Genomic DNA, 25,891 nt, shown 5'->3' on the forward strand with positions numbered 1-25,891 from the left:
ATTACTTTCCGCTCTGCCTCCTGAACAGGGTGATTAAGAAGATCACATAAGATGTGGCACTGCTTTGGTAAGCTACAGAGCCCTCCATGAACGTAAGAAACATAGGAACAAAGGTTGAACACTTAATCACATGCTGCCTGAGCATCACCATAAAAAGAATCTTTAATGACATTTATAAACATATAAATTCAGACACTGAGATTATTGTGTCGAGGGAATAACAAGGGGAGCTTCAAGGAAGAAGGAGAGACAAGGTGAGTGGCTATGTAAGAAAGTAAAGCAATTTTATGGAGCCCCAGAGGGCTCTGGCAATTCTTCTATGAATATCTGAATTTTCCTTGTCATCTTTTTTTCTTTGTGGAAATAAAACTCCATGAGTAACCAGAGGATGACGACAACTCTCCCCAACAAATCCAAACTTAGTCCCTAAGGTCCCATACCAACCCAGGCTCCTTCTTCGGTCAAAAGTTCTAGAAAAAGTCACTTGCTCTAGCTGTACCTCCCTCTCAGTTCACTGTTATATGGCTTCCTTCCTCAGGCCTATCTTGCACAAGCATTACTAGTGACATCATAAGCGACCAGCACATGGCCTGCTTGAGCTCTGGCCCATTTGGTTGATGGGAGTACCTGGAGGAGCCTTCCCTTCCTGATTCCTTAGTGTCCCACCCATCTTGAGCTGTTCCTATACTCTTCTCATGGGTCCTTGTCCAGGCACTCACCCTGGGGGCTGTGGGCATCAGATTCCCCTCTCCCTTTTTTCCTGTAGAATTTGATCCCCACCTGTACTTCACTGCTGCCAGGGTCAGGAGAAGCTCTAATCTGTCTCCAGTCTAGAGCTCTCCTCTCAGATCTGTTCTTTTTCTTCTGAAGAACCACTAGATAGCTCTTAGTGTCTCAAGACCCCTCAAACCCAGCTTGTTAAATTGAGCCTGTCACCTTGCAGCATGCTCTATTCCTCTTATTCTGTTATAACCATCTATGACAGGGAGCCTCAGTTATCAGATATCCTCCTCCTCCCATCCTGTGCCCCCACCCCACAGATCCTGTCAGTCACCACATCTCATCAGCTCACCCTCCCAAACGTCCTTAAAACTGTCACCATTCTCTCTAGCCACAACTGTCACCAAGCAAGCAATAGAGCCCTCCTCCTTTCTTTCCCAAACTGCTACTCCCCATTTCCCAAAGTGTGAAACATAGACTACCGGTGATCCACCAACAGGCTGCCTAAGTGGTATTTGGGCTCTTTTATTTCTAATGGTTATTTTTTTTTTCTATCATATGTTAAAACAACTCCATAAGTAGCACACCAAAACTATATTTCTACAGGTAATAAGTCTAAACCAACTTTCATGCACATAACCTGGAGACCTTTCAAAATCAGAACACCTAAATCAAAACCTCGCAAAACAGAGCACAGGAAATGTGGGAACCATTCCATTAATATGTGTCTGCAGAGCCCATCATGGTGGCTCATGCCTGTCAGCTACTGGAGAGGCCGAAGCCAGAGGATCACAAGTTTGAAATCAGCCTGGGCAACTTATAGAGGCACTACTCAAAATTTTAAAAATTAAAAAGGTTGGGGATGGTAGCTCAGTGTTAGAGCATTTGTCAAGTGCCCAGTATGCATAAAACCCTGGGTTGAACCCCCAGTACAGGAAAAATTAATTGATTAATTAATTGATTGATTAATTAATTAAAAGGAAGAAAGAGACAGAGGAAAATAACCCTGAAATAGGTCTAGGGAGGTAGCCCAGTGGTACAGCACTTGCCTAATATGGAAATCCCCTAACGGGGGCAGGGACAGCAAGGAGGGGTGGGGGGTGTTGCTCTTGAAACAGGCATTCTAAGGGATAGCTCACCTGGGACAGAGGAAGTCAAATCATGTGTATGGTAAACAGATAGAAAGGATATCTCCACCTCACCTTGGTTTGTCCACGATTTTGGCACTAAATGTCTGGTGTCCTAGGATATCCCTGAGGCCCAAGCAAACCAGAGCAGCCTGTCTCCCTACAGATAAGGCAAAGTGTCTGAAGTTTGAAAAGTAATGCTACCATTTCCCAAAATGTGACACTCTAAGGTTGGGGTGCTAACAGCTGTAAGGCTACATAAGGTTCAATTGTGGAACAGATTTGGAAGACCCCAGGGATACCCCAGTATGATTAAGTTAATGACTTTTCCCAAGACTGACTTTTTAGAACCTCCAATGTACATTTCACATTGTCTGAAAGAAGGATATAATGTCCTGCATGTCTTGGAATTGAGGAGTATTTTTTGTGCCGCACCTTAAGCATGATTTAGGTTTCAAGAAACATCCTTGGTAACTGTTGTCTTGTAAGGACTGCTAGACAATTTTGGAAAATATAAATTGATGTTACTTATCCATTAACAACTTTATGCTTGTTTAAAAAGCAAAACAAAACCTCCTTAGGTGGTTTATATTTTCCCAGTTCTCTCACTTTTTACCCCTTCCTAGACTCAAAGTCCCAATGGTTCTCAAACGTTTAGAAGCATTCAAGTCACCTGGGGATACTGTTACAAAGCTGATTCCCGTATGTAGGATTCAGAGTAGCCTAAGACTCTGATTTTCCAATGAAGTCATCACTACTATTCCAAGTACCATACTTTGAATAGCAAGGTTCTGCTCAGATTCAATTTTAAAGGACGTCTCTTTCCTGTAAGCCTCTGTGACTAGACGATCTTTTCGCAATCCCATAACTTCCTACTCCACCATCATAAGAAGCTCAAAAACATCATTCCCCTAGGAAAACATTCCTTGGTGACCTCTTAAACAAAACTACAGAACATCCCAACTTTTTCTTTCTTCCTTTTCTTTTTTTCTCTTGCAGCGCTGAGGATTAAACCCAGGGCCCTGCACATGCTTGGCAAGTGCTCTACCACTGAACCTCATTCCCAGCCCCTGCATCCAATTTCATTTTATGTTTACAGCCCTATTCTGGTGATTCTGTTATATCTAGGTTGTTTTTCTGCCTCTGCCAAACTAAGCTTTCTGAGCACTCTTTTGTCTATGTGCTCAGTGCCTGGCATACAGTAGCTACTCACTAAACTTAGATAAATGGAAGGAAAGAACACCAGAAAAGGATATAACACCAGGAAGACTTACAAAATAAGGCTGGGGCTGGGAATGTAACTCAGTGGTAGGGTGCCTGCTCAGCAGGTATGAGGTTCTGGGTTCAATCCCCAGCATAAGACAGGCAGGCAGGTAGGCAGGCAGACAAAGCAAAAAGAAAAGACAACTGTCATGCAACATCAAGTCTGTTGGTTTGGAGTTATGTGGCTTGGAACCCTCAGTAGGAAAAAATAAGTAGAATCAATGTTAGCATTTCAGAGTCAAATCACAAAAGAACAGCATCACATAATTTTTGCACTGTAGAAAAATTAAAATGCCAGCTTTCTTGAAATAAAAAGTAAACCCAGATAATCTTCTGATTAACATCAATGACTAAAATCTACCAGGCACAGTGGGATATGAACCACCATTTCACCTCTAAGTCTATGATCATCCACTTTACAGAGAATCTTTCTGACAATTCTAAGTTTAAACAAACCTTTGTGAAAAGAGTACTTACTCTACCAGGTTTAATGTAGTCACAGCTGTCAAAATCATGGGCCATGTATCACACTTAAGAGAGCATTTGAAAATGTGTCAATAATTATAATTAGACACTTGTACCAGATCTAATATATTTTCCCTACCCTTTAGCTTCAACTGATGTGAAATTAAAACCAGTTTATCAAAAGTGCAACTCTCAGATCATAATTTAATCCGAAAGTAGATATAAAACCTGTCACACTACAAAGATACAGTACATTTTACTCCAGAGGAGGAAAGGCCACAGCATTGTAATACATCATTTTAGGTAAGGTGACCACCTTTAACGCTGAAGGGGTAAAATACATTATGGAGGTGACATAATCTTCCAATATTTACTTCACTCATTTATATTTAAGATTCTCTTCAAAATTATGCATGACCCACAGCACAGACACTAACTGTTAACATTTCAGTTTGTTTCCTGCTAGTCTTTTTTCTTCTCCTCTACATCCATATGTATATAACCACAGATCTGGAAAGTACTACATTTTATGTTTATGTTTATGGAATTGTGCATAATTTATGTGAATAGAATTATGCAGTTTTCAGTGTCTTGCTTTTTCTACTCAAATGTTATTTTCTGTACTCTTCATGGTCAATCATTCATTCCAAAAATTTCTGTGCACCTCCTATAGATAAGGAAGTATACTAGGCATAGGACACACACACATACACATTCACACACACTGTACTAAACAAAGTATCTGTTCTCGTTGGGGTATTTATTTACCCCATAGATATACTGACAGTATATATAGGTAGTACATGTAAAATACAAAAAAAAAAAAAAAAAGTGTTAAGGATCTATCTAGATGGAATAGCTGAAAAAGCCTCTTTGAGAAAGTAACTTTTAAAGTGAAATCTGTCTCTAAAAATTCACCTAAAATAGTATTTTTAGTAATTAAATATGATTCCATGTTTCATGTATGTAAATAAAACCTAACCTCTATGATAGAACATTTAGGTGTGTTTTTTTCCTTTTTTGCTACTCTAGCTAGATGAATAAATTTGTATATTTAAAGACAGTAAATACTTTTTTTTAAATAAGTATAACCAAGGGCTCAAAAATGTTCCAGAAAAATTTATATTAGCAACCCAAAATTTCCAAATCTATCAAATGAAAAATTCAAATATATTACTTAGCTTAAGGGAAGCCAATTCTTAAAAAAAAAAAAAAAAGAGAGAGAGAGAAATGCAGTATAGAGAATAAACATGAATTTTATATAATGTTGTTTACTTGAATTTAAATTTTTAAATATATCTAATTTGGTAACCACCAGGAAATCCAATTATCTTGTTAAAGAATACTGATTAAATATTTCAAAAATTCAAGCAAGCACTATTTTACCTTCTTCACATTATAGAATACATCAAAAGCTGTCTGCTCTGGTCTGCTCCAAACTCATAAATAAAATTTTGCTGTTTCTTAAAGACTGTCTATCACAAACCTACTGCTTTTTTTTAAAGCTATTATAAAAATAAAACTTTTACCCTAAGTCTAAAAATCCATTGCCTCTATTCTTGATCAATAATAAAAAGCTGACTATACAAGTTTCTTGGTCACTAAATGCCTACTTACCACTCACCATATTAAAAAAAAAAAAAAGATAATTAGCCATATAAGCTCTGCTTTTAACATAAGGCAAAAACCAGACACAGTGCTTTAAAACAATCAAAGTAAAGCTGTGGTTAGCAAGGCTTCCAAAGCCCAGAGTTCTTCAAGACTCAAACTTATGCATAGAGAGAGGGAAAAAAAAAAAAAAATCAAGCTCCATTTACTGGAAAAACCAAAAAAGAGACTGAAAGAGAATCAACGCATTATTAAACTTTGGAAATAACTGAGTCTGTGCCCTTCTAGACAAACAGGAAAGGAAAAGCACTATGAAGAAAAAGGTTAAGAAAATTACATTCCTGGGCCACACAATTGGTTTACAACAGAAAAATACACTGCAAGAGTCTTTGTGCTCTCATTCACACCATACCACACTGCTTTAAACACTAATCAAAAAACTAATTCAGCTGGGAATGGCGGAACACACCTGTAATTCCAGTAACTTGGGAGGCTGAGGTAGGAGGATCTAGGAGGGCCACAAGTTCAAAGCCAAACTTGGCAACTTAGCAAGACCCTGTTTCAAATTAAGAAATAAAACGGGCAGAGATAAAGCTCAGTATTATACCTGAATTCAATCCCTAGTACCACACGGAAAATACACACTCACGGTAGCAAAGAAAATACACTTAAGGTACAAACAATGTTGAAATTTCAAGTATAAAGTACAAACGATTTTTGATTCAGCAATTCCCAATCTTTGGTATACAGAAGATAGTCATCTAGAGCTGTTTTTTCCTATGCATACCTACCTGTGATAAAGTTCAATTTATAAATTAGGCCCAGGAAGAGATTAACCCATAAGATTAAAATAGAATAATTATAATAATATGGTATGATAAAAGCTATTTTAAATCTATAAATTTTATTTCTGAAATTTTCCATTTAATATTTTTGGGCCCCAGTTGACCTCTGGTAACTGGAAACACAGAGAGTAAAACCACAAATAATAAAGTTGATATGAAATATGTAAAGTTAGTCACTGAAGCACTGTAATATATAATGTCACCTAAAGTAACAACAAAAGGTTGGTTAAATTAATTACCATACACAAAGGTATGCCTTTCAAAGGAATGTAGCAACTCAGAACTAAAACATGCACAATAGAGAATATAGTTCAATATTCATAGAAAAAAAAATTAGTACCTGAGGACAGTGGACTGATGTCCCTGTTGTCCCTGTTACCTGAAAGGCTGAGAAAGAAGGAATGCTTGCACCCAGAAACTGGAGGCCAGTCTGGGCAACAGAGTGAAATCCTGTCTCCAATCCATCCATCAATCAATAAACCAGCCAGGCACAGCACTGCACACCTATAATCCCAGCTACTTGGGAGGCTGAGGCAGGAGGGTCACAAGTTCTAGGCCAACCTGGGCAACTCAGTATTACACCACCCCTGAATTCAATCCCTAGTACCACATGGAAAATACACACTCACAGTAGCAAAGAAAATACACTCAAGGTACAAACAGTGTTGAAATTTCAAGTATAAAGTGCAAATGACTTTTGATTTGGCAATCCCAACCTTTAATATACAGAAGATAGTTACCTAGAGCTGTTTTTTCCTATTTTGAAACCCTGTCTCAAAATAAAAAAAATTAAAAGATCTGGGGATATAGTCAGTGGTAGAGGTAGAGTACCTCTGGATTCAATCCCCCGTAACGGATGGGAGCTGTGCAGAGGTAGGGGGAAGGATGGAGGAAAGAACAGAAAAATACCACAAGTATATACAATAAGGAGCCACTAATGCTGGGCCTCAGCAGGAGAGAAAACAGGAAGAACTGGGACTGTGGCAAGTACAATGCACATGTCACCCCTGACAGACACAATCAAAAGCTCTGGAAGGTTCCTGCAGGAACAAGGTCTCAGTGCTACGGATGTTTTCAATGTTACAGGAGCAGCTGGAAATCTAGATTTTTTTCATGGGAAATTTCCTCATTTTTAAATACTGTCAAGTATTCCTTAAGAAAACATTTAAAATGCAATAGCAAACAAAATACAACACTCAGGTGCATTCAGCTCAGGGTTGCTAGTTTTCCACTTCCATTAGAGAGCATGCTACTTTGGGAACATACAGCCTGGGTTAAAGTTCAGATGTATGATCTCCAACATGTTACATCACCTCTCTGGGTCTCAGTTTTTCCTCCTGTAAAAGGAGGATAGCAAGTCTAGGTACTTACTTCATAGAGTGGGGTATGAGAATTCAATGAAATATTGCAAGTAAGGACCTAACCAAGGCCTCCATTATCTTAACCTTCAGCCTGGCATTCCAAGGAAATCCTAGTGTAACTCCAAATCTCCCTTCCTTACCTTCCTTCTGTGGCTTTCAGCTTAATATAATCCACACAATCAAATCACTTCATAAAGCTTGCCATTCCTTCCAATTGTCTGAGATCTTGCAAGACTCCCTGAGAAGCTGCATCTTAAGACAGGAGTCTGATTCTGGTGATTAAAATTAGGCACACCTGTTTTGTATAACTCGGCTCCTAAACAAAAACCAACTACCTCATTTATTTGCCCCATTCCCTCTTTCTAGAATGTTGCCTAGTCTACAACCTACATATATACAGATACCTGTCAAAATGATAATATCAAAATGATACCTCTTTCAAAAGCTAGCCAAACAAGATACTTCCTCAAAGGTGCTGCGTAATCCTTATCCTTCTATATCTTGGGACTGAGATACTCAGTGCTCTGCCATGTACAGTTAGATATATAATTCTTCACGCTTTATTCAAGTAGCCATTAAGATCAAGTTGGTTACACATCCACCAACCAACTTGATCTTAATGGCTACCAATAAAAAAAAAAAAAAAAAGATCCAGTTGGTTTTGCTCAGCAAAATCCCATGCCCAGTCCCAAGCACAATAAGACATACTATATGCTCAGTAAATGAAAGATAAAGAAGAGCAGGAAGATGAAGGAGCAAGAAAACAGAAAAATTTTAGGAGGGACAACTGACAAAAATTAAGTGTTTATGTCTTTGAATATAAAGAGGTGTCTCAACTGACCTTCCATTTTACAATTCTGAATAATACCTGGAGTCATCTTCCCCACCTCCCTCTCACCCTCTCATCCTTTGGATGCTAGCAGGTACTCCTGCTTTCCCCTTATTACTGAAAACCACCATTCTATTCAAATATGATCTAAATCAACAGGGAGCTAAGGGCTCCTGCCACCATTTTAAGTCAATCAGCCCCACCTTTGATGTTGATTGGGATCAAGATGATAATGCACTCTTGAAGCTGGTCCAAAACACATATTAGTCACTTTAATCTGATTTGGAGAAACAAGCAAAGACCCTAAAACAGAGAAAAGAATTGGTGGGGGAGGGGATGCATAGGGGTGAGGCCTTTCTGTAGAACTGATGAAAAACAATATCCTCATCTAGATTAGCAGCTATTCAATAAACAAATTAAGCTTAATTTCCACAACACCCAGGTTACTTTTTTTTTTCTCGAACTGCTGATTATGAACCATTAGCAAATTGTAAAATCAACTTAGTAGATAGGTATCAGAATTTTTAATAAAAAGTGAATACAAAACAGAAAGCATTACAATATTGCTTTGTGGAACTTGTAATTCAGCTTTATTTTTTAATAAGCATGTATGAGTGTGTATGTATTAGCTTATAATGAAAAATGCATTGCCAAGAGTCAAACGTCTTCTAAAATCACTGAAATAAAATTAACCTTTTCCTTTTTTTTTTAAACTGGACCATACCAATAAATATTTTTGTTTTAGCCACCTATTGCTCACAACTGTTCAGGTTCTTCAAGTTTGAAAAACATGTGAAAAATATCTTTTGGCACATTGTCCCTAACCATTTTCCTTACTTATGAAAAGGAAGGTGAGGGTCACTTTAGATAATAATCTATCCTTTTCTCCTGACTGTTCCTACCTGCATTTCTGTACTGTGTAAGTCCTTGGCATAAAGAAGAGACAGAAATATCCAGCTTTCTTGGAGATTTTTGCTTATAAGCATTAACTTACCACTTAAGAATAGTCAAGCACATTATATTTTTGCCCAGCGAATAGCACCACTTATCAGTAGCTGCAATAGTGAAAGACTCACAACATGCTTTAAAATATCATCTCAACCCATACCCTCCATTCCTGTCAAGTTCTTTTTATTACACTTTTTTTCTCAGCACCCACTCTCCAAACTCCAAGTATCAACCCACTTTAAACATCCAGCTTCGTCCAACATCACCCGCTACTTCCTTTGTCCTCTTTTTCCTTTTCTTATAAAACCCAAGAGCTTTATTGCTTTTGTTCTTGTTTTGTTTTTAGTGGTTCAATCAACAATTCTTCCCTGAATATCTAAAAAAAAAATTTTTTTTAAACTTACAAAAATCTTCTTTTTCAATGGCATCAATGATGCCTGGTGACTATGAATGGCTGATCTGGACTTTCAAAGATGATCAAAATGCCTAGTCATTATGTATTCAAGTTGAAAAGTTCTATGTGATACCCACTCAAATCAGCCATTAAAACCTATCTGAAGAGGAGTTTACTTTGGGTTCCATCCATTTTCCAAAGAGATCATGCACATTCTTTCACCTCTGACATAAGCACTGCCTACCTCTCTGTGCTATGACAACTGTTTGACAAGTTATACCACAGGCGAAAATTGGAGTAAATGAGTCAATTCACCAAGTGTTCGGGGCCCGGCCATACACAGGATTCCTTGCTCTATAGGCTATAAAAAAATTAGTTGAGGACTGGGGCTGTAGCTCCGAGGCAGAACGATTGCCTAGCATGTGTGAGGCACTGGGTTCGATCCTTAGCACCGCATAAACACTAAACAAATAAAGCCATGCTGTCCCATCTACAACTATAAAAAATAAATAAATAAATTGAGAAATTCTTCCCCAAAATGGAAAATTTTCCCTTAAATATAAAAATAAAAATGAAACAAACACTGAAATGAATACGATAAATGTTTATATTCACTATGTACAAGTTATGATTAAGCATTAAAAAAGGGTGCATCAGGCTGTAGATGTGGCTCTGTAGTAGAGAATATGCTTAGCAGGAGTGAGGACTTGAGTTAGAGCAAAGCACAAGAGAGGCTAGGCAAGATGGCACACACCTGTAATGCCAGCCACTCAGGAGGTTGAAATGAAGGGATAGTAAGTTTGAGGCCAGCCTCAGCAGCTTAGCAAGACTCTCAACAACTTAGGGAGACCCTTATCTCAAAATAAGAAATAAAAAGGGCTAAGGATGCAGTTGAGTGGTAGAGCGCCCTGCCCTGGGTTCAATCCCCAGTACCAAAAAAAAAGGCACAAAGGGGTGGGTAAACAAATACATTTCCTTCTACCTACAGTGTCTGTTCTCCCTGCTTCACACTCATGCTTGGGACCACAGTGACCAGTGACTATTATCATTTTCTCTGAGAATTCACTGATTCCCTAGAAGCCAGCATCCCTTTGCTCCCCTATCACATAATCATCCATTCATTCTTTTAGCAATTAAAAAACGATTTATTGGCTGTGTGGTCTCGGCCAGGCATTATGTTAGGTGCAAAAGATACACAAAAGATGAATAAGACACAGTCCCTGCCCTCAAGGAGCCCAGTGAGACAATTGGAAAGGCTTTAAATTGGTGAAGGGGAATGAACTGTATCGAAAGAATAAATGGAAGAATGAATAAGCTGAAGTTCTTGCCCTCAGAGAGCTCAATCAAGGACCAGAATGAAGAGTGGGGATGATAAAATGCTAGGAGACTGTCAAAAGGCAAGATCAACATGCTTTCTTGCTGGCAATGAAATTACTCTGATCCCTGAAGGATTTGGCTCTCCCCAAAATGGGGAGGGGGGGGGGCGCAATGCAAAGGGCTAGGCAGCCGAGGCCAGGACTCAGGATGAAAGACAGCTGACCTCTTGGAGATCCATCAGGACACCTGTGCTACATGCAGCCCCTCACCTCACCCCATCCCTCCCCAAACAATATTCACCTACTGCACCCACTTCCACAAAATGTAGAAAGGACTGAATTTAAAGTTACTTTCCCAGTCACAGAAATAAAGGCCAGATACCCAGAGTAAACAATGAGGCAACTCTAACAGGCAAAGTGGAATGTTGGTCAGAGACTGAAAACCCAAAAGTCAAACAACAGAGTAATGGTGGCTCCGGAAAATAAAGTTCTCATGGATCACATAAGAGCCTTCAGACTTATAAACAAGCTCAGATTTCCAGATCTGCCTAGAAGAGCACAAGCATATTACTTGACTGTGCAGTCAACGTGAATATTGGGCAGGGGTATATTTGTTTTACCTTTAAAAAGAAAGCTGATGGGTCTCTGGTTCGGTTTGGTTTTTCTTTTTTCTTTCTTTTATTCATGCTATGCTAGCAATCAAACTCAAAACCTCAAGTAAGTGCCCTGCCCCTGAGCTATATCACCAACCTCCCCCACAATTCTTTGTCTGCTCAGTCTCTTATGAGTCAGTTTTGAGTGCCAAACCAACCTCTCCTACGAACCAAAGGCCATGATGTGCCAACCACACCAACTTGATGAAGCTCTTTCCAAAAGGGAGTATTTTCACTTAAATGTCCTTTCCAACAGACAGATCCTGGTTTGGAACTTCTGATTCTTAAAGTAGCACAGCAAGCAAGAGCAGTCTATGGTCAACAGCTAAAAAAGAAGGAAATCTTCTGTTTGGTTCTTCTGTGAGCTGGAATTGGCCACAGGGTGTGTGTGTGTGGGGGGGGGGAGACACAAAGTTTCATTCCAAAAGATCAAAGAAGGCATTTTGTACCAGGAAGCCTAATTCCAAATCCTCATTTCCAGGAATAAAGCCACAGTGCCCAATACTTGCCTGGGAAAATAAAACAGGGGACTCTGTGGATTCCAATTAAAACCTCTGATGGCTTTATTTCCCAGCCTCACCAGTTTAATGTTGTTAACATTTTACCCAGTCACTGCTTAAACTTAAATACCACTTCCAGCTCTGAATGGTCACTTTACCCCTGGGTAAAAACCAAAGCATTTTAACACTTCACAACAGCACTCTGTGCCCCATCCCAAGTACTAGATATATAAGACAAGGTGATGCTGAGAAGTGCCAGCTGCAACCCAATCATGTCTCCCACATCAGCAGAGAATTCAGGAGAAACACCACTGCAGCCCATGCCATTATTTCAGACATAACACTGGATATGAGAGTGGAAGGAGGAGACAATAGAAAAAGCGATGTACCTCAGCTTTACTCAAGTATAACAAATAATCAGCCGGCTCTAAAATTATTACCTGGAGTCTTCTTAACCAGCCAATAGTTCTTGTGTGCCTACTTTATACAAGACACCAAGCTGTCTATAGTTGGCAGAGTGCAGTAAAATATTCCCCAAGTAATCATTATGTTAATAATGTGTTTAATTTTATCATTTTATAAAAAAAAAGTATGTGTCACATATGTAGGTTATAAAGTCTAAAAATAAAATCAGCATGCATGAACCCAACACCCAACCCAAAAACCAGAACATCACCGATACTGTATCATCTGCCTACCTTGTCCACCCTTATCCCAGGCCACACACATACCAGGTAATCATTATCCTGAATTTGAGGTTTTGGTACAAGTATAAATGCATCTTGAAGATCACCTCCTATTCCCAAAAAGTGAGTTGGCTTTCTAAATATGGCAGTAATAGATAGTTACCTCTTAGAAAGATACAGTTAGTGTTTTGTTTTGTTTTGTTTGTTTCTTTTAAAGAAAAGGTGGACTGATGCTATAAAAAACGTATTAAATAAAGACTAAGTGAGACATAGTTATGGAAAACTCATGAAGACAGTGTGTGAATACATGAAGTTTAGTAATCACTGGCAAGAGTAGCCCGGAACAAGTTTTCCAGAATACCACAGACCTCTGGTTCAAATCTCTACTCCACCATTTAAATTTGCCAAGCCTCAATTTCTTATTGTAGAAGGGTAAAATAATAATAAAGCATATGGTGCTTTTAGAAAATGAGGTGAAAAAGTGCATGTGAAGAGCTGAACAGTGTCTGGCTCATATCCAACACCCCCAAATTATCCTGTCATTAAACTCACACACATATCAAAGGGTTTTGCCCACCATCAATGGCTTGCTTCTCCTAATTCTTAATGACTTGGGCATGAGATCTCCTCTCATAAAAATAAATCAAGATACAAGGATCCAACAGCCAAACAAGCCACAAAGGACAGCTCCCAGTCCAGCATTGATTCCATCTTCACCTTGTGACCTTGAAGAACAGGATCATTTTTCAAATCCATTTCTGTCCTGTCTCCTCCTCCCTTAGAAGACTAGATACTCAATCGAACCCTAAGAATTACCTAGAAACTTATCAAGATCTCCACAGGACTAGTCCAGTTGAGTCTTGGCTAGGACAGAGGCATAAACTATATTTACTGATTCAGTCTCTCTTATTCCAAACATAGTTGAAAGAATAAAATCTGATAAATCACTACTTTGAAAAAAAAATTCACAATGCTATTAATCGAATTAAATTTCTCACTTTGAAAATTCTTTCCATTTCTGAACATGGTATCTTTACTCTGCATCCTTAACACTCTTTTAAATTACTTAGATGATCACTTTCTCCCAAGGCACAAAAGTTGTAAGACTACTACCTAAATCAAGTTTTATTGAAAACCACTCTCTCCTTTTCAAATTAAACTCAGCAATACAGGTGGAAAACAAGAGTGTGAACCCAATCTGTGCATAGCCAGTCCTTAATATGTCATCTACCCAGAATTTATCTCAACATCATTCACCACCTTTGAGTACTTGCATCAGGGGTGACAGAAGAAATGCTATTTTCAACACAAAATACATCAAATTAAGGCATACATCAAATTAAAAATACTTCCATTTTTAAAAAATAATTCCAGGCCAGAAAACAAAACTAACTGAATCACAAAATGATCTGATCCTAGGAGATGGTGATCTAGATCCTATCCAGTCCTAAAATAACCTTCTGACCCCACTGTCCCCATTAATGACAAGGGTGAGGCCCATATTTCATACTTAAGCAGTCTGCACATTGTAAAGCTGCATGGCAAGCTGGTGTCTGAGGTCAGCACAAGTCTAGTGTCTGCCGGCTGCCCAAGCCTGGGCCCCTGGCCAGCAACCCACCTCCAGAGACAAGTGCCAGGACATACTATAGTGTTTCCATTTAAGGCCCGCCACTTGGATCAGCCCATCTCTGAAATTTCTTAACACCACCTTTCCAGGAAGAATTTTTTTGGGGGAAAAGGGAGGTGGTGTCTATTTTTTGCCACCGCCTTCCCTTGGGCTGTCAGAGTAGTCTGTATCTCTGGGACAGGATTCTTTAAAATCAATGGATAATGTCTCCATTCGAGGGTCTCTTCACAAATACATAAAACATGTTTAGGGTCGGTTCCTTTTCCCATCCTCTAAGACCTATCTCCCATGGCTCAAAAAATAGAGAAGGAAAAATAAATAAATAAAAGGAACAAATCCATTCTATACCTTCTACCTCTCTACAAAAGTCCAATTAATGACAACTTTTTAACCTAAGACTTTTCTTCTGCTAAGTGGAATGTCTTCTTCCTCAAGTAGCTTCTTCCACAGCTTCCCTCCCATGCAAGGAGCGTTCAAAACACCAGGGAAAATGGGGAGAGGGTGGGAGATGCATCTGGCACAAACTGGACAGAGCTGAGCTAGTCTAGAACCCGACGGAAGTCTGAATCCAGCGGCCTCAGAAGCCCACAGTTCTCCCCAGCGCGCCCAAGGTTCTAGCCTCACTGTTTTGGTTACAGTGTTGAAGGAAGGGTTTTAAACTTGGCAAAGTACCGTGCAACATCTGTAACCACATTTGCCTTCTGGGGATCGGAAGATGAATCCCACATTCCTGGCTTTGAAGCTTTTTGAAACTGCAGCTAGGAAGAACGGAGGGAGGGAGGGAGTTGAGCAGAGTTTATTGGCTGTCTCTCCAGCAGAAAATTCCTCTTGGAAGGGATGGATATTTTGAGGGTGGGGGTGATTCGCCCATCTCTTTACTCTCTATCAAGCTCAGCTAGGAAGGTGAGCCCCGTGGCCGAATGGCCAGATCGATTTATAAGTCTGAGGCGCACACCCTGAAGGAGTTCACTACACACCCACACACACACCCAGTGCAAAGCCGAGACCCCTGCTCCATGCCTCTGCCCTCCCCGTCCGTATCCCACCAGCAGTTCAGGCCCAAGGCAAGACAGTTTTGTTCCGCGACTGCTCCCCCCACCGAGAGGGGATCAAGCTTGGGGGAGAAAGGAATGAAAGCGAGGGGGAGGCACCGCAGACGCCCACCCTCCCACCCCCAACCCTGCCTCTTCTCCCGCTAGGCTCCCTCCTCCCTCGATCCTCCCGGCTCCCGCAGCACGGCCGACGACCTGCTCTCACCTCTGGTCCCGCCGCGGCCAGGGGCAGAGCCGGGGGAGGCGGAGTGCGCTAGGCAGCCGGGCGCTGCAGGTCGGCGCGGCGCGGGGCGGCGCGGGGCGGGCGGCCCCGGCGGGCGCGGGGCGGGGCGGGGCGGTGCAGCCGGCGAGGGAGCCCGGAACTCTGCGGGGCCGAGGGCCGGCGGCCGGCCGCGAGTGACGGCGACGACGGCGGCTGCAGCGGAGCGGCGTGTGGGGCCAGGGGCTTCCCAGCCTCGGGCCGGCGCGGCTGGCGGAGGAACAGGCTGGTAGCGGCAGCGGCAGCAGCGGCAGCGGCAGCCACCCGGGGGAAAGAGCCGGGGGAGGGAGGGGAGGCGGGGTGAAGAGCAAGAGGAGGAGGAGGAAGGGGAGGAGGGCGGGCGGAATAAACTTCCCGAGGCGCAGAGGCTCGAGCCGGGAGGACGGCCTCGGGCTGGGCGGGAGCGCCGGGTGGGGGCTGCCCCGGGGGCGGTGGGGGAGACGATCACAGAGAGTAGAAAAGTTCCCCCAGCGCCGTGGGGTAGGCTGCGGCGGCGGCGGCTGCAAAGAGCAGGAGCCGGAGCGGGAGGAGCGGGAGGAGGAGGAGGAAGTGGCTGCGGAGCGCTCGGCCAATGAGTGTCTGGAGCTGTGATTAACCAGGCAGCAACACATCATTTCCTCCCGGCGCGGATCCAGGGAGCCGGGAGGGAGAGGGAAGGCGGCGGGGCGGGGCCGTCCCCGCGCCCCCTGCAGGCGCCCGGCCCGGGGCGAGCCCGCCGAGCCCCGCCGAGCCTGACCGCGCCGCCCCCGGCGCGCCTGGCGCTGTCTAGCCGGTCGGTGGCTGGCCGCCTGGCCGGGAGGACACTGCGAGCGCGCCGCCTGTGGGGCTCCTCGCAGGCGGCAGGGCAGGCCCGAGCCGGGCTCCCGCGGCCGGGGTGGGAGGAGGAGAGGCCGCGCGGCGCGGGTGAGTGCCCAGGTAGGCGCGGGCGGGGCCGTCTGGACAGCTCCCGGGGGCGCGCGAGGCCGGCGGGCGGGCGGACTGCCTCCTGGGCCCCGGAACTGCGGGCCTCATGCATCTCGAGCCCTGCTTGTCAGGCTTAGGCTGGATTCTCAGAGAGAACCTTCAGCATTCTCATCCAGGCCATTTCTGACCTGCCTACAAATCCCCTTCCACTTTGTTCATTTCCTCGCAAGGTCTGGGTTATGAAAGCCCTTGCCATTTTCGCAGTCGGCTTCCTTGGTAATAAAAACATATCTGGGAGTCGGGGTGGGCTTCTGCAGTAATCTAGCCCTGTCCTAGGCGCCATGGGAGTTTACAGAGCAAAGGAAGGAACATTTCCCACCACAGAGAGGCTGACAACCTCAGCCTTGGATACACAAAAACACCCCAGTATGCTAATATTATCCAGAGCATCAAAAAGACATGCAAGGATCAAATTTTGCATGGTGCCTGCTGAGTGTAAGGAAGCGCTATGCCATTTTCTCTGCCCTCTAGAAGTCTATAACGTGCAGTCCTCACACAAAGCAAAATAAAAGCATGACACCAGTAAATGGGAATACAGTAAAGTATTTTTATCTCTACAGGTCCATTCATGCAGAGGGCATTTATTGGGTGACTGTCTACAGTACTGCAAAAGGTTGCAAAGGAAATGGAAGGTCTGATCTTTCAGGTCAGGAGTTTACAATCTAGTTAGAAACAGGCATACATACAAGGAACAGCTAGGGGGGGGGGGGAATCCCCAGGTATTGAGTAAACAAGAAGATGGAGAAGGTTGGAGGTTTTTTGTTTTTTGTTTTTTGTTTTTTTTTAATAAGGAAAAGACTTTATACATATATGTTCGGTGAGGATCAGGAGAAGAAATTCCAGGTCAAAACAAAGGAAGACTGCTTGTATGTATCCCTGCTGTATGGAACAATAATAACAATGTCACTTGGCTGAAGTGTCAGCCCTGCCACTTAAAATCCGTTTTGACCTTGTGCACACTTTTAACCTAATAAGAAATTAAAGGCTGTCTCATAATATGGTTATGCAGTTCAAATGAGAATACACGTGAATGCTTTTCAAACTGCTGTTTTTCTATCATGTACATTTATAGAGTACTCTTTTGATAAACTGGTCTCTTTTTGAAGCTTTCTTTACAGTACCCTCTAGGCTGTAAGCTCCATGAGGGCAGGAACCAGGTTTGATTGTGTTCATTATATTATCACCATGCCTAGCAGAGTGGTACCTGTGAATGCTTAATAAAGGTTTGCTGAGTAAGTGAATAAATGAATTGATGAATATTGTTATGCTTTGAACTATTACTTTCATTTGTTCCTTACGCAGTCTTTTGGTTTGGGTTTTGGTTTTTGGTAATGGTCTTATTGTGTGGCTGGCTCAGTGCAAAACTCTCTAACTTGGAACCTTCCTATGACTGACTTGTGTTCCAGGAGGCTATGGGAGGATTCTGGGTAGTGCTTTTAATCTTATACTATAAGTGTGATTGTCTAAAGCATGAGAATACACTAAGATACTATCCTCCCTCTACACTCAAGGATATACCCCTTCAGGCTTTAACACCTTAATACAGGGTTTCTCAACCTTGGCCCTGTTGACACTTTTGGCCGGATAATTGACATGCTATCCTCTGCATTGAAAGACATTTAGCAATATCTTCAACCTGTATCCACTAGATGCCAATAGGACAAACTTCTCCCCAGTTCTGATAATCAGATATTGCCAAATTTCTCCTGGGGTGCAAATTGCTCCTTTTTAGAATCAGCACCTTACCCCGAGGTTTAATGCATTGATTTAACACTGGTGGGAAATCACACCAGTAAAGTAACTTGGAGGAAATACATTTTCTGTTATTCTAAGATTCTCAGATCTCCTCAATCATATGTTTCAAGGAGCACGACTCTTCTTAATTAATTGCCTGCTGCATTGTGAATTGGCATGTCTTATGTTTTCTGCATATCCTCCTCCTTTACACTCAGATCAACATGTTCATTTCTAAAAGTCAACAGCTCTCAAAAACTATTAGGAAATAGGGTCTTGAGCAACCGAAGAGTCCTGTATGATATTTTTCTATAAAATTTGAGGAAAATTATTCCACAAAATTTTGCACACCACTTCTCTTATAGTTATATTGTTAGACCTATAAAAAATAAATGAGTCAGTACAGAAATTGTAATCCTTAAAATTTTCATTTAAACTATTCTTAAATATCTACATGGAGTATTTTTTATTTTAAGTCATTTCTTTTTGGTTCCAGTGAAAGTTTCATTTCATAATGGAATAAAAGAACATGTTTAGGGCTAGGGATATAGTTCAGTGGTAGAGTGCTTGCCTACAATGTGTAAATCTCTTGAGTTTGACCTCTAACAATGAGAAGAAAAAAGAGAGAAAATGTTATATTTAAATCCATAAATCAAATATTAGCTTGGTTATACTTATCAGCTTCCAGAAACAAATTCTTTCAAAGAATATTTTGTTGAGATGTGCTTAAGCTGGTGTTATTAATGAAAATTCTGATGGATTGATGTGCTCCAGTTCAATTTCTAAAAGTTTCTTGAAGAAAAATAAAGATTAATGGTTAAGAGACAAAAAAAAAATTCTGATAAGTCTCTTCATTCAGTAATGGACATGCAAAACAACAAAACAAAAAACGCTCTTCCTAGAAAACAATAATAGCATGTTTGTGGATATGAGCAGAAAATTTTGTCTAGCAAAACAATGTCATTTGTCCCAATATATAAGGTTTATCTGAAGCATTGGTTTTATTTATTTTTTTTGGAGAGAGAGAGAGAGGGAATTTTTTAATATTTATTTTTTAGTTTTTAGTGGACACAACATCTTTATTTTTATTTCTATGTGGTGCTGAGGATCGAACTCAGTGCCTCACGCATGCCAGGCGAGCGCATTACCACTTGAGCCACATCCCCAGCCCAAGCATTGGTTTTATAATTTTATTCATATTTAGTTTGTGTTTCATAGTTGTGTAATAGTTACAAGCATATGCATATTAGTATATATCTATGTTAGTAATTGTTCACATTCAAGTTGAGCACTGAAGACTGGGTAGGCATCCAAACAGCTTAGAAAAAAGATAAACTTGACAGTTGGCACACACCTGCAATCTCAGTTGTTCCAGAGTCTGAGGTAGGAGGATAACAAGTTCAAGGTCAGCCTCAGCAACTTACTGAGTCCCTGTTTCAAAATAAAATAAAAAGGCCTGAGGATGTTATTCAGTGGTAGAGCCCTTTCCTGGCATGGGCAAGGCTCCGGTACCAGTCTATTTCCTAGCACTGAAAAAAAAAAAAAATAAAAGCCAAGTTTGGTGGTTAGATTTATGATAAAGTGAGTCTCCAATTTCTGTTTTGTTAGGCTTGAACCAGGATATAGACTCTTAGGTGGTCTCCAAGTTCTCTATGAATTCATGAAATTGGAGCTTTTGTTCAAATTACAATGTTTTTTAAAAGCCATATTAAAGAAATTAATAATTATGCATATCCTAGATCATATGAATATCTACAACAATGCCTACCATGATCCCCTAGTCTTTTTTTGCTATCTATGTACCAATAAGGACATGAAGCTTATTTAAATGCTATTTTAATAAAAATATCTTAAGGCCCATAGGTCTGAATATCCCTAGGCTTTTTTTTTTCCTTTTAAAGGTGTCTATATATTACTCAAATGTGAGAAAAACTGTTCCAATTTCATCATAACTATTCTTAAAGAATGATGAATTAAAATGTCTTGAGGTCTGAAATTTAGTCCTAATCCTGAGACCCACAGAAAAACTAGTATCAATATCAATGTTCTAAAGGTGGAAGTTACTGCATCAAAAAAGTAGGAGGTAGAAGACAAAAATCATAAGCTAAAAGAATCACTAAAAATCATGTTAAGCTTGGCACCCTTTTCTCTAAAAGGTACATAGTTAAATCTGTCAGTACAGACATTGGTTTATTATCAAGTTAAACTTTTCGGGTGTATCAGTCACTTATTAATTGTGCATTTCATTCAAGAGCTTATTGGCACTGGGTGAGTTGGCACAGGCCAGTAATCTCAAGCTATTCCAGAGGCTGAGGCAGGAGGATAGCAAGTTCCAGAATAGCCTGGGCAACCTACCAAGACCCTATCTCAAAGTAAAAAAGGACTGGGGAGGTAGCTCAGGGGTAGCATGCCCCTGGGTTCAATCCATAGTATCATCAAAACAAGCAACAACAACAATTTTTTTTAAAAGATATAATATTTCATCAATTATTTTATATAATCGAGCATAATATCTGTTGGTAAGATTGACTTTATAAGGAACAGTACTACGGAGGCTATAAACTGGAATAACAATTTCTGGAAGACAATTAGATGGTATGTATCAAACATCTTAAAAATATTTATACACTTTGACACTTTAATACCATTTCAGGAATTTGTGCTATAAAAATAATCATCAATCGCAAAAAGATTTGTATGAAAGCATAATCATCATCCAATAACTTTGGAAATGAAATAATAAAACATAAATTGAAAAAAATTGAACACAAAGGTAATATTACAATTCCAACACCCTTATAAGCACATTTATCCCTCAAGCTCACACATACACAAAGAAAAAAAAGACTATAAGAAAATATGTCAGGATCTTCATTACTTATCATGGATTGTGGTTGACTTATTATTTTCTTTGTTTCCATTCTCTCTCTCTCTCTCTCTCTCTCTCTCTCTCTCTCTCGATACAAAATGAGGCTTTACTTCAGCCAACATTTTGCAAACTGGGGATATGCAGTCTTCCACACAAAGCAGAAGTGTTTTTTGTTTTTTCTTTATACATGTCTCTGAGTTCAAGTGGTTCTTTAACATTACTTTCATAAGCAGAAGTAATAAGCATTATAAAAATAAAAATGCACATACTTTTAAAGGGTCTGACAGTCATGGAAAAAATCTAACTGGTGAGGAATTCGCATCGATATATTTGTGAACTGGAAGTCACGGTGTTGAGAATGGAATTGAAATTTGGCATTTTTGTACTTGGCTGTTAGGTCCATTTTTTTTTTTCTAAAGAAAATTTCCCAATGAATTCAGAGCCTGCTAGGTGTGGTGGTGTACACCTGTAATTCTAGCAACCCCAGAGGCTAAGGCAGGAGAACTGCAAGTTCGAGGCCAACCTCAGCAACTTAGTGAAACCCTGTCTCAAAATAAAAAATTAAAAGGGCTGGGGATGTAACTTAGTGGTAGACCATCCCTGGGTTGAATACCTAGTACCAAAAATAAAAAATTCAGAGCCTGCGTGTACATTCTTCGCCTGCTTAGGCGGTTCCTCCTGACCCACTTCCTTTTGGCCTTGAGGGCTAGATGCCCCTGAACCTTTCCATGGTCTTCTTCACTTTGGGGAGTTCCTTGAGTTTCTAATTTATTTAAGTACAGTTAATTTAGCTACACTATCTAGACATGGATTTCTAAACCTAGTCCCTGTGAAGCCCTCAGGAAGACCAAATTAATTTCTTCCTTAAATTAAACAAATACATTTTAAATATCACTGTGTGGCTATTGGTAGAACCCAGCATCATGGTGGCTTTTAATTTTTAGGGAATTTTTTCCTCTTTTCCTGGTTGGTCCCTCTGAGCACTGGCATCATGAAGACATTTTCATAGATAAGAAATCAAATTAATTTGCTAAGTCCTAATGTAGCCCAATTCCACCAATATCTAAAATCCAAGGGCTTCCTTTTTATTAACCTACTTTTGTTGCTCCAGAGAGCAGCTGCTAAGGTTAATTACATATAGTGAAGAACTAGCCGTGTGACCTTATACAAGTAACTTCAGATTATGGAGCCTACTTTTTCCTCAGCTATGGAGTCAGGGGTGGGTTGCATTTTTGGAGGGCTCTCAGTTGTGAAATTCCTCAACCTTAGTAGAAATTACTAAAAGGCTAATTATCTGATGTTGCTGAGATACATTTGAGCTTTCCGAGGATAAAGATTTAGCTTAGATTTCTAGGAACCTGCACAATACTAGTTTAACTGAAGTGAAGAAAAACTTCATCAAAAGCCACAAAAGAATATTGATGTGGCTTGGCCAAATCATGCAGGTCTCCCAAATCATGAGCAAGGGACATGATTCATGGAGTTTCAGCAAAGAAGTGAATGACAGGCTTGCTTTACATTACTTATCACTGATCCAGGACATCTATCTATATTCCTTTGTTTACTGGATTTTTTCCTCTAATATTTATTTTATTGTTTTAAAAAAAATGAGGGGGCATGCCAGTAATCCCAGCTACTTGGGAGGCTGAAGCAGAAAGAACATAATTCTGAGGCTAGCCTGGGCAAACAGGGACCCTGTCTCAAAAAGTTAAAAGGGCTGGGGCATTGTTCACTGGTAAAGTGCCCCTAAATTCAGTCCTCAGTAACACAACATACACACACACACACACACACACACACACACACACACACACGCACTCTCTCTGCAAGGGCTGGGGACTTAGCTCAATGGTAGAGTGATTGTCTAACATGCAGCATGCACAAGGACCTGGGTTCTATTCCCCACATCACTTAAAGAAAAAAAAAAAAGATATAGGATATAGCTCATTGGTACAATGTTTGCTTAGCATGCCAGAGACTGGATTGCTTATCTAGCACCAAAATAAGTAGTGATAATAATACTTAAGTACAAAAGGACATTCTATAGGAAAAGGAAAGTCTGGTGCCTGTGCTGCTTCCCAGATGTCCAGTTCCTTCTCATTGATGCTAGCTTCCATGTATCCTTATAGAAATGTTTTAGACATATGAAAGTATATGTGTATTCTCTTTAGCTTTAACACAGATGGTAACATGCTATATACACACTCATCTATCTTTGCTTTCTTTTTTTCAAATTAAAATAACAATGTATCTTAAAAATTATCAATCCCCTATTGATAGTCTTTACTGTGAAAAAATTTTTACACACAAATTTATTTTTATTGTGCCACCACCCCTTCAAGGAGGCACTGAACTCACATGGGAGGAGAAGAAATCTCTCATCTAATCCTAACTCTGCCTTTTACACTTCAAAAGTTTGTCCCTGGAATTCCTGTGTCTTTTCAAGGCCTTGCAACTATTTTAGGCAAGGCTGCAACTAGACCTTGATTCTCCTAGCCACTACTCAGTCCAATTTTACTTTCTGATTGTAAAATTGTACGTGTTGGAATTTAAAAATATTTTTAAATGGTATGCATGATCTGACTCAATTTTTGATTTTTTTAAACAAGCATGTATGATGCACAGAAATTAATTTTAAAGGAGGTGTACCAAGATGCTGACTCTGGTAATATTGAATGATGTCAGGATGTGTGTTGGTGTGGTAATGGGGATCAAACCTGGAGTCACAAGCATTAGGCAAGCACTCTGCCACTAAGATAATCCTCCACCCCTGATTTTTTAATAGCAATTTTATTGAGCTATAGTTTGCATACCATATAATTCACCCATTTTAAGTATACAATTAAATGTTTTGTAGTATATTCACAGACATTACAACCATCATTGCAATCATTTTTCTTCTATCCACCCCTCAGTGATCTATCTCCTAGCCTTTTTTTTTTTTTTTTTTAATTTGAGACAGGGTCTCACAAAGCTGCCCAGACTGGCCTCAAACGTGAGATCCTCCTGCTTCAGTCTTACAAGTAGCTGGCATACATCACCATGCCCAGCTATATAATATTTTTTTAAACAATAAAATAAGTACTAAGAAAAAATATGTAAATAATTGCAATCAATTTCAAAACATTTTCATCATCCCCCAAAGAAGTCCTGTACCCATTAGCAGTCTCTTACCGTATTTACACTTCTTATTCTTGTTTTACATACTTTCCCACAAAATTTTTTATTGGTGCATTATAGTTACACATGCTGATGAGATTTGTTGTTTCATATTCATACATGCTCACAATATGCAATATAACAATATAATTTGGCCAATATCACTCCCCAGCACATCCCCCCTCTTATTTTACATTTTTTAAGTTTCACAATAATTATTAAGAGAATAAACAAATCTATTACAAATAAAATGAAAACAATATTCACCATAAAAATAAATACACAGAGAAAATAGACAAAAGTACTTCAAAGAAAGTAAAAATCACTTAATTGTACTGTCCAATGTAAACAGACAATGTTTTGGACAATTTTCTCCTGGTCTTTTCTATTCATATTCATGTCTCATATATAGAAACACATAGATTCTTTTGTCTCAATTATATTATGAGCATTTTCCCAGGTCACTGGGCATTTTTTTAGAGAATTTTTTTTTTTACTAAGATCTATGGTTATTCTACAACGTTTGACCACATCTTGTTATTTTATTAGTATAGATTCCTAAAAGTGGGAATCTGAATCATGTTTTCAATTGCTAAGTAATTAGAGCTCTTTCATGTGATTTGTCCATCTCACCACACCCATCATTGTCTTTGTCACCAATCCCTTTATTATTCTGCCTATTTGGAAATTAATAAAAGTTATTTGTTTGGAGATAAGGAGATAGGTCAGTGATAAAGTGCTTGTTAGCATACATGAAATCCTGGGTTCTTTCCCCAGCACAGGAGGAGGAAAAAAAAGTTATCTGTTTTAGCTTGCATTTATTTGATTGTAAATGATACTGTATCTTCTTCATAAATATATTAACCATTTTGTATTTTTCTAATTTTTTTTCAGTTAATATCCTTTGCCTGGTGTTCTATCAGAATGCTAGTATTTTTATTGATAAGAGTATTAGAAGTTCTTTCTCTCCCTTTCTTTGTTCTTTCTTATTTTTCAGAGGAATGGCCAGGTCTATCAATAACTTTTAAAGATAAACTTAAGGCTAAGTATGTAGCTTAGCCCTTGCTTGCTTAGCATTCATAAGGCTCTGGATTCCACCTCCAGTATTATAAAAAAAAGAAAAGAAAAAAAGATTAACTTGATGTCTACCTTTTTTGTGGGGACCGCTTTTCATTTCTATTTAACTGAGGAAATCTCTAGGAATGAGGGAGAAAACTACTTGCAAAATTCCTTATTTTTAAAATTTTATTGATCAATGGATTGATTGATTGATTGCAGTACTTGATATTAAACCCAGAGGCATTCTACTACAGAGCTACATCCCCAGCCCTTTTTATTTTTAAATTTGAAACAGAGTGTTGCTGAGTTTCCCAGGCTGGCCTCTAACTTGTCTCAGCCTCCCAAGTAGCTAGGATTATAAGCCTCCCAAGTAGCTAGGATTATAGGCATGTTCCAATGCACCTGACCAAAGTTCCTTATATTTTGATAAAATGACTGCACATGCCAATTTCAT

At 40.0% G+C, this 25,891-nt stretch overlaps 1 protein-coding gene across 1 annotated transcript in view; it reads right to left on the minus strand.

The window, feature by feature from the left end:
- The window catches only part of Acvr1 (activin A receptor type 1), a 121,284-nt gene extending 105,619 nt beyond the window's left edge, over positions 1–15,665 (minus strand). The window contains exon 1 of the mRNA XM_026401468.2: positions 15,600–15,665. The gene's annotated coding sequence lies outside the window, so the exon portion shown is untranslated. The remainder of the gene's footprint in view (positions 1–15,599) is intronic.
- Positions 15,666–25,891: the final 10,226 nt, after the last annotated feature.

Source organism: Urocitellus parryii, chromosome 1, assembly GCF_045843805.1.
Source record: "Urocitellus parryii isolate mUroPar1 chromosome 1, mUroPar1.hap1, whole genome shotgun sequence".
Taxonomy (NCBI): domain Eukaryota; kingdom Metazoa; phylum Chordata; class Mammalia; order Rodentia; family Sciuridae; genus Urocitellus; species Urocitellus parryii.